Raw genomic sequence first — 13541 nt, forward strand, 5'->3', positions numbered from 1 at the left:
TCATCTCCATGTGAAACCAGAGGGTTACATTCCAGAATGGTGCTTCTCAAACTGTGGTCCTCAGGCCCCAGATCTGGGAACCTGGTGGGAATGTGTAGTTCCCAACCTCACCCCAGTCCTACTGAATCAGAAGCTCTGGAGGCGAGGCCCAATTATCAGTGGTTTAACAAGCCTTCCAGGTCACTCTGATATATGCTTAACAACAACTGCTCTAGGGTAATTGAACCAGAGAAGCTCTGGCCTCCTTAGCCCAGGCACAGGTTGTCATTTAAATTCAATACTGAAGACAAAGGAATAAAGTGAAAGTATTTATTGAAAGACTCCAGCTCCAGGAAAGCAGTAGCCTCACAGCCCTTCAGACAGAAGACCATGGGATCCCCTACTGATGAAACCAACTACCCCAGAGAAAACTAACCAGTTCAAAAGCTGTGGGCTACTTGATGGCCCTACAAGCCCACAGCACTAATCAATTAGGTTTAAGTGCCCAATCTTAGAACTGATTGGATAGTCAAGGTTGATCAGCTATTTGAGGAAAGTTTATTACAAACACCAAAACAAATAAGCAGAAAAACTAGGCACTCAAGGGAAACAGATGATGCAGGGACCCAAAGAAAACCTCAAAAATATATATAATTAATGTTCTTCAAAAGAGAAAAAAGGAAATGCTGCATCAAGGAGAAAAAAAGTATCATGGTATACACAAGAAACAACGATAGGAAACAGCTGAAGCTTAAAAGTGTGATCACTGAAATTAGTAATTCAGTAGAAGACGTAATAGAACATTCAATCAGGCACTCAGAGCAATAAAACAGAAAGTGGAAAATAGAAAAGAAAATTAATTAAAAGATCTACCCAGGTGATCCAATATCCAATAAATAGGGGCTCAAATAAGAGTAGAAAATGATGGTGATGGGAGAGAGGACGATTTCAAAGCAATCATGTAAGAACAGTTTTTGGAACTGAAAAACATAACCCTCTTACTGAACATCCAGCCTAATAAATGAGAAGAAAAGTCACATCATCATTAAGTCTTAGAGTATTAGAAATTTTAAAAAGTATCCTAATCATTTCCAGAGATGAAAAACCTCGTCACTTACACAAACTAGGGAATCAGATTGATATCTGCCTTCCCAAGAGCAATATCAGAAAATAAAATATAGTGGAACAATGTATAAAAAACACCTAGTGTGGGCTTCCCTGGTGGCGGAGTGGTTGAGAGTACACCTGCCGATGCAGGGGACACGGGCTCGTGCCCCGGTCCGGGAAGATCCCACATGCCGCGGAGCGGCTGGGCCGTGAGCCATGGCCGCTGAGCCTGCGCGTCCAGAGCCTGTGCTCCGCAACGGGAGAGGCCACAACAGTGAGAGACCTGCGTATCGCAAAAACAAACAAAAAAACAAACAACTCCTAGTGAAATGAAGTTCAATCTAAAATGCGCTAGCCAGCCAGTTCATCAAGCAAGAGTATAAAAATGACAATTTCAAGTGTGCAAAAGGTCAAAAAAATTTCCTCCTATGTAAACTTTCTTGGGGAAACCACTGGAAAATTTATCCCAGTAAAGTAAATCTGGGTTCTCAGAGCAAGATTCCCAGGAGAGCAAGGTAGAAGTGCATAGTTTTTTCATGGAAAATCGCAAACTGTCACCTCAGACAGACTCTATTAATCGAGGTTTGCACAGATTCAAGGAGAGGGGACCTGGATTCAGCTTCTCAAAGGGGGAGTGAAAAGATTCTAAAGAAGTGTAGGGGACAGGAGCTATTATTGCAGTTACCTGGCCAACTATATTACAAACTGACTTTTAGAAATGAAGATTTGGTAACAGAAGTATGAGGAAACCAACATGAACTATATGAAGACTTTTCACTAATTCATCCTTTTTTTGTTAGAGAGCCTCTAAAAAGAGGATGCAGTATCTAGGTGACACACATATTGATTGATGTATTCTTAGATATAGCCTTTGATTGGCTTTGACCCACCCTCTAGTGAAAGAGTCCTCTGTAAAAAAGAGGGAAGAACTAAGCTTTAGCACTGTGCTCCTAGCAGAGTGCTGGCCCAAGTTATCATTCATTACATGTTAGGCATTTTAAAATCTCTCTCTCTGTCTCTCTGTCTCTCTGTCTGTCTGTCTCTCTCTCTCTCACACTCACACACACACACACACACACACACACACACACACACACACACACGCTTTTGTTGCTGGGCCAGCCTACCATTTTGTAATTATGCAGTCTATTCGAGAAATATTTATTGAGCTCCTCCTATGTGCCAAAATTGTGTAATACAAAAATGAGTGAAGTATGCTCCCTCCCTTTTTGATGTCACATAATAATGGAGGACACAGACAGGTAGATAGATGACTGCAATGTGTTTGAAAAGGAGCTTTATCCTGGCCATAGTATCAGAATCACAATTTAGAATATATAGTCTAAAATAAGATTTTCCCTAATTTATTAATGCATTTGTACAAAAACTTATATAACAACTAACTGTATCTATCTGTTGAAATGGATTTATTGAAAAGAACAAAATTACAGGAAATTATAACTCTCCCAGTAAATAGGGTTACCATATTTAGCAAATAAAGATACAGAACACTGAGTTAAATTTGAATTTCAGATAAAACGTGACTAATTTTTTAGTCTAAGTGTCTCCCATGCAATTTTAAGGACATACTTATGCTAAAATTTATTCATGGTTTATCTGAAATATAAATTCAACTGGGCATCTTGAATTTTATTGGCAACCCTACCAGTAAACCTAGATTGTGTGGTCACAATAAAACAAAAATATTAAGAATGGACTCTGGGAATTACAAAGAAAAAAAAAACCCAAAGTATAGAGCTTTGCTTATTTTGGTCTGATATAAAAGGGGCTGCAATGTAGATTAGAGTGAGGTTAATACAAAGGACAGTTGTCTGAATCAACAAAATTATTGTTAAGCTTGATTTAGCTCTAAAGCAACAAACATAAGGAAAATCAGTCTGTACAACTTTTTTCTAACCCATGAGGCAAATTAATATGAAGATTCAGGGTCATGAGGCAACAACTAATAGCATATGCAATTCCAGCTATGAAGAGTGTTTGCATTGTCTTCCAAGATGTGTCTCTACTTACTTCTGTAGCCTAAGGGGGCCATTTGGATCATCAGACTCTGTATCTCTACATTAGAAGTCACTTATCATTGCTGCCTTATTTTCTTGACTTATAAAATTGGGTCAATACATTTAGTGAAAAAATTGAAAAAAAAAAAAAAACAGGTTAGAAATGTGACCAAATGGACTTGAAATCAAACATTAGCCATCTTCTCTCTCTTGTAATCAGAAATACTCCAGGCTCAGAAAACTGTCTTATATCTCTGCATAAACTGAAGCAGTGAAAAATTTCAGCAAATGGTAATTTTATGGATTTACTACATGACAGAAGCATCAGTGACTGACTTAATGCAAGGCATAGAAAATTAATAAAAATCTACCATAGGCCTGCTCATCACAGAAATAGGAGGGGCTGCTACCCCATCACAATTTTTTATGTCCTCTGAGCTGGGAAGACAAAGTCTTATCATGGTTATTGACAATCTGACAACCAACTGAGATGTAGTACGAGTCATTCCTATGCTTGGAAAAAGGAAGCATGTACTTCTTTTCAAGGTATCAGTGGTAGGCGGGAAGTCTTACTTGGGGTGTTTTTAGTTCCCTTTGAACTAAGAGTAACATTTAATTTCTAAGTCAAGCAATTCAAGAATGTGGGTGTCCAAAGTGATTGCATCTATGGCAAGACCAAGACAAAAATTCAACTCTTGGTCCTGTGAAGTTCAATAGCAACGGTGCCTTCTGCAAATCGCTCCAATTGCCAGGGCCCACCCAGCGGAAAGGCAGTGATGGGTTATAAATACTGCAATACTTATTGTAAAATGACTACAGATAAATAAGAGGGAGAGAGACAGACAGAGACAAAGAGAGAGGAGACAGAAAGTTTGTAAGCTTTTGAACCTTCCTCACTTTCTTATTTCAGTGTTTTTCTCCTAGGTTCTAGATAATACATGGAGAAATAAAAATAAAAAGAAAGATTACCTTTCTGTACTTTAGAAGTCCTGGTGAGCTACTGGCTCAGAAAACACTAGATTAAAAAGGTTGGAAGGAGGGGGAAGAAGAAAGAGAACCAGAGTTGTGGGATACTGGGGGGAGTTTGACAAAGGTGAGGTCAGAAACCAGGGACAATTGCTAGGTTATTTGGAATGAGCCTTCCACAGAGATAGGGAAAGAGAATCTGTAAGAGGTTTCACTCAGTGTTATGCAATGCATTACTTCTTTGGCATTTTTCAAGACAGCTTTATACTGGTTCCAAAATAAATGAATAGATGCCATGTGGAATTTTAGAAGAGGGCAAAGAGAAAGTAGCACAGATAATAAAGTCAAAGAAGAGAGTGTCACAATATCAAAGTTGTGGGAAATCAAGTCTCCTAACAAAATCATTTATAGATGTTAGAAGCACTGGATCAGATCCAGCAAAATCTTGATAGAAAAGAGCCAGAAAAAAGAAATACAACTCATACATTTAAACTTGGTAATGTATCCACATCCCTCTGAAGAAGCTGAAGCACTTGATCATCTTCTATCCTTCATTTGGAGTAATTTTCTTTAGGTATAAAAGTTTTATCATTCAGCTTTTCTATTAAACTCCTTCCAATGCTCCCCATGATTTATAGAATAAATCCCAATTTCTTAGCATAGTATTCCAAGTATCCTATAATCTGGTCCTAATATCTCTTTCCAGGCTTTTTTCCTATTATATCTACTCAAGCACACGTTGGTAGACTTCTTTTCTGATTCTTTATCTGTGTTTATCACATTCCCTCTTCTTGCAATATCCTTTCCGAATGGAATGGGTTTAAATCTGGGCTCCATTACTTCTTAGCTGGGAGGGCTTAGACATTACTTCATGTCTCAAAACCTCCTTGGTAAAACAGATCTAATAACAACGTCTACACCATAGATATTCTGTAAATATTAAAAAAATGATGCATGTAAAAGACTTAGCACAGGGCAGAGCATATAGTAATCAATAGCTGCTAGCAATATTATTTTCTCTTCTCCTATAAATCATATGCATCTTTATTCAGATTCATGGAATATTCTCCAGTCTGGACTTTACCTCCAACTGAAATGATTCTTTTGACCCTCCAGACCCCCATAACACTTTGCATATAGCTTCTTATGCACTTTCTCCATTCAAACTTATTTTATAAGGAGTTAGGTCATGTTGGTTTTCTCCACTAAAATTGTAAACTTAATTTTTGTTGGGGCTGCATTATGTTTATCACAGTGCTTCCGTAACACAGCATACGTGGAGCTTGACATAATGCTAGCCACGGGGGAAAACGTCAATTAGTCCTCATCTCTGCCTCCAGAAGCTTCTAGTCTAATGAAGAAATTCAGCCTTTTAGATCACCTTCTAAAAATGTTTGTTGAATTAAATGGAATCTGCTTTCCCAGTGTTTAATTTTAAAGACTACGACTTTCCCAGTCTTTAATTGTAAAGACTATGACTCCAAAGCAGGTCCCTGCCTCAGTTTGTTTGACCAAGAAGCAGAGCCTGAGGTGGGAACTACTGTGCAGATGATTTAAAGTGGGAGTGCTCTCAGGAGAAACATGTAAGGAAGGGAGGAAAAAGTCGGAGAGGCCAGGGTGGTAACGTGAGAAATCTAGCCACCTGATGACATGGGGAGCTCTGGGGCAAGAATTGTACTAGAGGTTATCTTACCCGGCTTCAAGGCAGCTTGAATGTCAACCCCCTGTAACCCCCTCCCATCAGATAAACCTGATTATGGCTGACTTGGGGGGGAAGGTCCTCAACCTTTCTGGCATTTCCATGCTAGACAGGCCTCATCAACTGAGTGCAAGCATCCAGAAAAGGATGCAGGAGTGAGCAAAGCAAGTCAAAAAACCAAACAGAAGAAAGGGAAACGTGTGGGAAGGAATAAGGGGTTGCGCATATGGAAACTCACATAACTGCTGAAGAAAGACTACTTTTATCGATAATCTGGACATTTGGAAAAGAGAGGTGTTTTTTTTTCCCCCTCATTTTCCACTGGAGAGAGAATTGCTTCTTGGAGACAAGAGCTTTGATAGTGCAAGCAGTTAGAAGTTGTTGAAGTTCCAGAGTGTATGGAGACAAGAGGTAATTTCTGTGCTAATGGAGGAAGGGGAAAGCTGCTGAGCATGTGCTAATTGCTCAGAGAAGGGGAATCACAGGAAACTCTGCATTTTTAAAATATGTCCCATCTACTAGGTCCCCTACCAACTGCATGAAGGCAGGAAGTTTCAGGGACTGAAAAGCAGTGTCATCGTAGGAGGCCTCAGTTTCTGGGGATTTAAATGTATTTTCCCTCCTCATCTTCCCATTTTAGTATTACTGAAGGTAAAATGCAGTTCCCACCAACAAGAGGCTTTGGGGGATTTCTTTCTGGTTTGCTTGTTTTCAGGTTTTTAATATCCATAGGGTTTTGTGTTTGTCGAGTGGAACTCCTATCGTAATTCATTAGAGCCATTCCAGATTCTCAGCATCTAGAGCAGCCAAGAATCTTGTGGTTTTCTCTCAGTTGTCCCATCATGCACTTCTGGGGACCTACATGATAAAAGACAAAAAAGCATAAAGGAAAATCCTTTACATGTAGTTTTTAAAAAATCAATTACATAAGGACAGGATGAGAAATACATGGCTTGACTACACTTCCTAGGGGAAAATAAAAGGCCTGGGGCTTTAGACCACAAGTTCAATAAAAGCCATGAGTGTAACGCTACTGTTTTAAAAGCTAATGCAAACTTAGGCTGCAATGACAGAAACACCATTTCTAAAGCAAGAGAAATTATAGTTTCAGGGTTTTCTGCCCTTCTCAGGCCACATCTGGTTTATTGTATTCTCAGGATGGAGGAGAATAACCAGAGGAGAAAAGCCAGCATGGTGAGACATCTGGAAACTAAGTCAAATGACTATTGGCTGAAAGAACTAGAGATTTTTGCCCTGAGGGGAGGGGAGATATGAGACGGAAATTAGGAAGAGACAGAGCAGCTTTTCTCAAATAATTAGAGAAGTTGCATTGAGGAAAACAATTGAAGATTGTTTATTTTGTTTTATCTAATATAATATAAAAACAGCATTGTTCAGAATAAGGGAGAATGGGGCAGTGCTATAGGGAGAAAGATTGAGGCTTATTATCAGAAAGAACTGTTTGAAAATTATAAATGCCTAACGATGGGTTGGGCCAACTCAAAAGCACTGAGTTTCCTGTTACTGGAGGTGGTCAAATGCAAGCTGAATGATAGTGTGACAGGATCACAACATGACAAGAAGTTTTCTCCAGTGGAGAAGAGGTTGGACTCAGAATCTATGGGGAATCTGAGAGTGAGGTAGTCTGAAAATAACTGAGTGTGTTGGGGTGAAGTGTGGGGTGGGTATTGTGATTCTTTTTGCAATTTACATTTAGTGTATATTACATATTAGAGGCAGTCTGAGAACAATACACAGAAAGTTAACCTTTGATCTACTAAGTATCCTTTAAGAATTGTTGACTTCCTCTGCGCAGATTTTCTGCAACCTTTTTTCTAAATATACTTTTAGTCCCATTGACTTGTAATGAACCTGGTATTAGCATAAAACTACGAATTTTAGAATTCATGTTTGTGCCCCAAATTTTATTACCCAGTATAATTTTTCTGTTGGAGGAGTGTTTAAATTATACCTGAAATCACAATATATCAAGGTCATTGCATTGTTTGCATAAATAACTCACTTCATCGCCATGGCTGAGTTGATCAATACAGTCGGATCGACCAGTCTGGGCAAACAATTTGACCAAATTTCTTAAACAATCAAAGCATCAAGTATTTATTTATCTCTTCCTACATGTAAGAAACTGTACGGAGACCAAGTTACTGATGATACGGCTGGATAAATACAACAACATAAGAGCACACAAAAAATAAATTTAAGCCAAAAGTATTAATGCTAGCATGGGACAACGATAAATCTGCCACAGGCCAGTAGAAAAATAATTAGCAAATTATTTACTTTGTGTATCCAGGAATTTCATAGAATAGAATCATCTTTAGAATGGGATGGTTAGATTAGATTTTAAAAAGGAAATGAGGTTTTTTATGGGATTTGAAAAATAGATGACATTTCACTGGGCAGAAGGAATGGCATTCCAGGTACAATGGTGTGAGGGAAAAAAAAGGGGACAATGGCAGAAAACTTTAAGGCATACTCAAGAAAATAGAATAGTTTGGTTGAAGGCAAACATTTGTGGGAGGCATTATAAAATGGTGGTTAAGAACATAGCTTTAGGTTAAGCCCTGGGTACAAATTCTGTCTCTATGACCATGTAACTTTGTGTGAGCTATTCATATCTACCTGAGTGTCTCTTTCCTTGTGTGAAAAATGGATATAATAATATCTACTTCCTGGTTGTTGCGAGGGTTAACTTAGATTATGTAGCTAAAGCATTTAGCACAGTACCTGGCAGATTGAAAAGACTCAAAAGTCTTCTGTAAATAATTAGTGCTACAGTCTGAATGTTTATGTACCACCAAAACTCACATGTGGAAATCCTGTCCTCCCAAGGTGATTATATTACGGTATGGAGCCTTTGGGAGGTGATTAGGCCATGAATGGGATCAGTGCCCTTATAAAAAAGGCCCAACCAAGCCCCGTTGCCCCTTCTGCCATGCAAGGTTACAGCAAAAAGAGGGCCATCTAAGGAAGCAGGTCCTCACCAGAAACCCAATCTGCTGGTGCCATGATTTTGGACTTCCCAGCTCCAGAAGTATATGTTTGTCATTCATAAACTACTGGTTTATGGTATTTTTATTATAGCAGCCCAAACAGATTAAGGCAATGTGTGTTAATATTACTCAAGAAAGTAGAATATGAAATAAAGTCTGAAGAGGGACCTGGTCAACAGGTTTGAGGTTGAAACTATTACTAAAGGGCATTGAGCAAGAGGGGAGAAGCAGGACAGTGATATTTTAGAAAGAGGTATTAGATAGCTTTGCATGCATTTGATTGGTGGAATGGACTGGAGTGGGGGTGAGAAATGAATTAAAGGCAGAGCAAGTGGATAGGAAGATACTCACAAGGTACATATCTTATACTATAAGTGCCTGGATAGTAGTGGATGGTGGAGTTGGAAAGCAAAGCAAAAACATAATCAAAAGGTATACAGGCACTATCCAGACATGGGAAGAATCAGACTTCTGAATCGAAGTTGATGGCCCAATTGATAGCTTGAAAATTGAGAACATTGGCACTAGCAGTGAAAACCATGAAGTTAGGATGAGAGCCAGATTGGGAAGGAAAATGGAGATTTCAGTTTTATATCTATGAAGTTAGAGGTGACATCAAAATGCACATATAGAAATGACCTGTAGGAACACATAGATTTTTTTGCCCATATTTGCCTTAGAATTCGGTGGAACTGGAGAACCTGTTGATCACACGGACTCTTTTTTTACACAATAATTTGCATTATTGTTTTGATCTAAGTGGAAGCACTGGGACACACTGTGGAAGAGGCGAGCTGCAGATTAAACATGAAACTACCTCAGTGACAGCTGTACAGGCCTGGGTGTTTCTCTGCAAAGGTCACTGACTGTGAGATGTGAGAAACTCCATGAAAAAGCCCACTCCATCTAGTTTGTGAATAAAAGGAACTCACAAACATTTCTGTGGGATAATTAATACAGATCACATCAAAACGAGTCCTTTAAATTGTCCAGTTTAAAGAGAAAGAGGTGACGGAAAGTTTTCTCTGTTCTGGAAGATTAAAAAAGAAAGGAAAGAGTTTTAAAAGAAAGGCTCCAGTGTATATGTTTCTAATTACAATATTATGAACAAATGTTTTATAAATAAAAACAGAAGTTTTTGAAAATGTCCCAAACACTGAGGATGTATGTAGTGCATGGTAAATGTGGAATTTTAAAAAAAATAATAGAGAATAATTTAACAGGGACATTAATATCTAAGAGTAAGTTATTTTGTTAAAATCATTACTTTGAGAATTTACAGCACAAAATAGGAAATAGTCAAAGTGTTATTTATGAATATTATTATCCATCTATTGTTGAAGTTAAAAGAGTTATATTCTTTCTCTAATGGATCAAAGTTTAACATCTATGAATCAAGAAAAAAATATATAAAATCTTCCTTGAAAATATGCTATGCGGAAGAGATTGTATTCTAATATTTTTAAATTTTATGCTTGGTCTGATTGATAACATATGAAGGGGGTGCAAAAAGAAAGATGTTTTTAAACAGTGCTTGCTAGCCTCTCCTTTAAAAGGCAGATGCACTGTGGAACTTTAAACAAAAGTTTCATTAGTGATGTATTAAACTACGCGAAAAATTATTACTTATGTAGGCAAAGTTGAAAAGTTACCACTGTTTCAACAATTACTAGTTTTTTAATACTTGAAGTTTGGTCTCTGCTGACAGATGGGAAACGATGAATACGTTCAGAGTAAAACTACAGGAGAGGCAATAATTTATATTACCTTAGTGGTAAAGCACTGCTGGATTTCAATTAGCCCATAATAGGCAGTCTCAATCACTCTTTTCCTCCTGCTTCTGCTTCTTGGACAGCACTACTACAAATGCAAAGTTCCTGGTCACACCATTAGGATTCTAGTATTACCCTGATACTTCATCAAATTTCCAAAGATGGCAGAAAATAAAAGGGGGAACTGTAAACAAAGTAAGGCGAAACACGTTTTTGAAAATGAAACAAGTCTTGTTTTGCTCGTACAATGTTTAAGGTGAAGGAAACTTTTCAAGCATATTTGCCAGCATGGTAATACAGTTTGGAAGACTTTTTTAATTAAAACCAACCAAAGTAAACAAATCAATAAATTGAAAGCTAGTCGTGTGTAATCTCACAATACAATGACTTTGAGGTCATTAATGTTTTCGAAGTGACAGAGCACAATGTGACTTCAGCAGCTTTCAGGACAGAAACTCTCAAACCGAGGTGGATTGGAAGAGATTGATCTGATGAATCAATTTTGAAATTCTCAGTAAGTCTCAGTGTAAATTCAAGTGCGTGAATTTTCTCCCCTTCTCTACACCTCTCCTCCTAGCTAACTGGGAGACGCTGACCGTTGAAAAATCATAGCAAATGCAGAGTTTGTTCAGGATTTCATGTATCAGGCACAAAAGGAATTTCTCTATGAGATCGCCAGTGTTCTCATACACAAGCTCTCACACACCTGGGAAGAGACACAGAAGGCTGGATGGAAAAAGGAGCTTCTCATGGCAACTAACCCATTCTCCTTTGATCAGCAAACAGCTCTGCTGTCAAAGGAGCTTGGGGTGATGCCTCAGGAAAATCAGAAGGTCTTGCTGGGCAAAGGAAGAAATAAAAGAGGCTAGAAAATCTCAAAGAACCATAGGAAATCCAACTCCTTCTTTGGAACAGGAAAAAGGGCTTCCGACTTCATGTCTAACAACATTGGGTAGGTTCACTGGTTTTTCAATGTACTGGGGCTGATGCTGGATCATTGGAGATTTCTTTAAATCCGCAAACTTCATGACAAATGCCATGAACAGTTTTTATGCAATTCAGAGCCTGCCTAATCAGAAGGTTCCTTGCCACCAGTATCATTATTAATATAGGATGAGATGCTCATCAATACATAGAACACTTTGGAAGGTTACTTACCAACTGGGTGGCAAAATGGCACATTTTAAACTAGTAAGCAGAACATTTGTCCCATGTAATAAGTCAGATAGAGGTGTCACCAGGAAAGAAATTTGGAACACTCAGCAATTAATCTGTCCTTGTGACATTTATTTCTATCTTTTATTATAAGGATCTCTATACAGACATGCTTTATCTCCCTAGTAGGCAATGTGCCATATAAGAGAAAACGTCCAGGATTACAGCTGGACATATTTGTGTTCACATCACTGCCTTGCCACTTCCTAGCTATGTGTCTTTGTTAAGTTTTTTTTTTTAACATTTTAATGTGCCCATTTGTTTACAATGAATGAAAATGCCCACCTTGAAGGGGGTTTGTGAAGATTAGAGATAAGAGAGATCAACAACTAGAATCATATCTGGGTCACAAGATTTTTGCCAGATTTAATGCTATCTGACTTCCAAGAAAACCACAGGCAATCCTTTTAAGTCAGTTTTCCAAGGCATACTTAAGCACCTACTTCACCAAACACCTAACATTGCAGCAGCAGGTCCATATCAGCTCAGTATAATTCCATGTGTGCAGCATTGAGACAGGGCAAGAAATGGGCAACAAAGCAATAGCAGAAAGGAGGAGCAGCTCTGAATAACCAGGGCAAACTATTCTTTTCTTGGTCCTATAAGGGTAGTTTCATAAACCAGGACTCCCCTTCTTCCCTATGGTCTAGATTAGCGCTGTCCAGTAGGACTTTCCGAGATGACGGAAACGTTCGGTATCTCTGCAGTCCAATATGGCAGCCGTTAGCCACGCATGTCACCTGAGCCCTTGCAGTGTGGCTCATGTGACTAAGGAACTGAAGTTCTAGTTTTATTTAACTTTAAGAAGTTTAAATTTAAAAATCCACATATAGCTAGAAGCCATTGCATTAGACAGTGCGGGTCTAGAAGTCAGGAAAAAAGGGAAATACATTAGACACAGGATATATACTATGGTGACCAGGCAAACTTGGGTAGCTCAGTCTCCTGGGCTGACTTATTATTTTTAAGTTGAAGCTGTCATTGGTGGCCTCTGCTCCAACTCTTTGGTGACATTTCTGACTCTGCTGTTATGTCTAATTCTAATGTGTGGCTCGGTTCCCTCCTATTTAAGCCAAGAAATGACTTGCCTAGGTTTCTTAGGACAGTGTATCTATAAAAATGGGCAGAGCTCTCTCCCTACCAGTCTTACACTTTCTTAGTAGGCTCCCAAAAATGCATTCTTCTTTCAGTTTTTCTACATTACTATAATATACATAGTAATATATAAATATAAGTATACCAATACATTATTATGCTAATATATGCTATCCTATATATTGCTATACTACTATGCCTCATGATTACATTTGCTGTTTCTTACAACCCACTCTGTCACGGAAGCTGGAGTTTCCCAGACTGAGCAGATCCTAGATAAGTGGCACCACACTGTGTCACATCCCAAAGTCTTTTTCTTTCCCCCACTGAAGCAAGATGAAACCCAGGCTCCCACACCAGAAATGGCAGACGCTGCTTACTGACTGTGGCACTCTTTCCCACTGGGTTTTCATAGAGCCTCTGAATCCTCCTTAACACAACCCATTGATTGTTTTTTATATGTGACATGAGATATATTTACTTTCAGTGGCATATTTTCTTTTTTACTCCAGAATGAGTTCCTTCCCATGTAAGGTTATAAACTCCAAGGCTTGAGGTGACCTTTGTCCTCATTGTTCAAGAGTCTAGGTTCTGGGAAATATGGTAAGTATGACAGTGCTTCTTCCAGGTGGCCCTCTGGGTGTGTATGAATACACAACTTTTGGCAGTCTTCTCT

Source organism: Lagenorhynchus albirostris, chromosome 17, assembly GCF_949774975.1.
Source record: "Lagenorhynchus albirostris chromosome 17, mLagAlb1.1, whole genome shotgun sequence".
Taxonomy (NCBI): Eukaryota; Metazoa; Chordata; class Mammalia; order Artiodactyla; family Delphinidae; genus Lagenorhynchus; species Lagenorhynchus albirostris.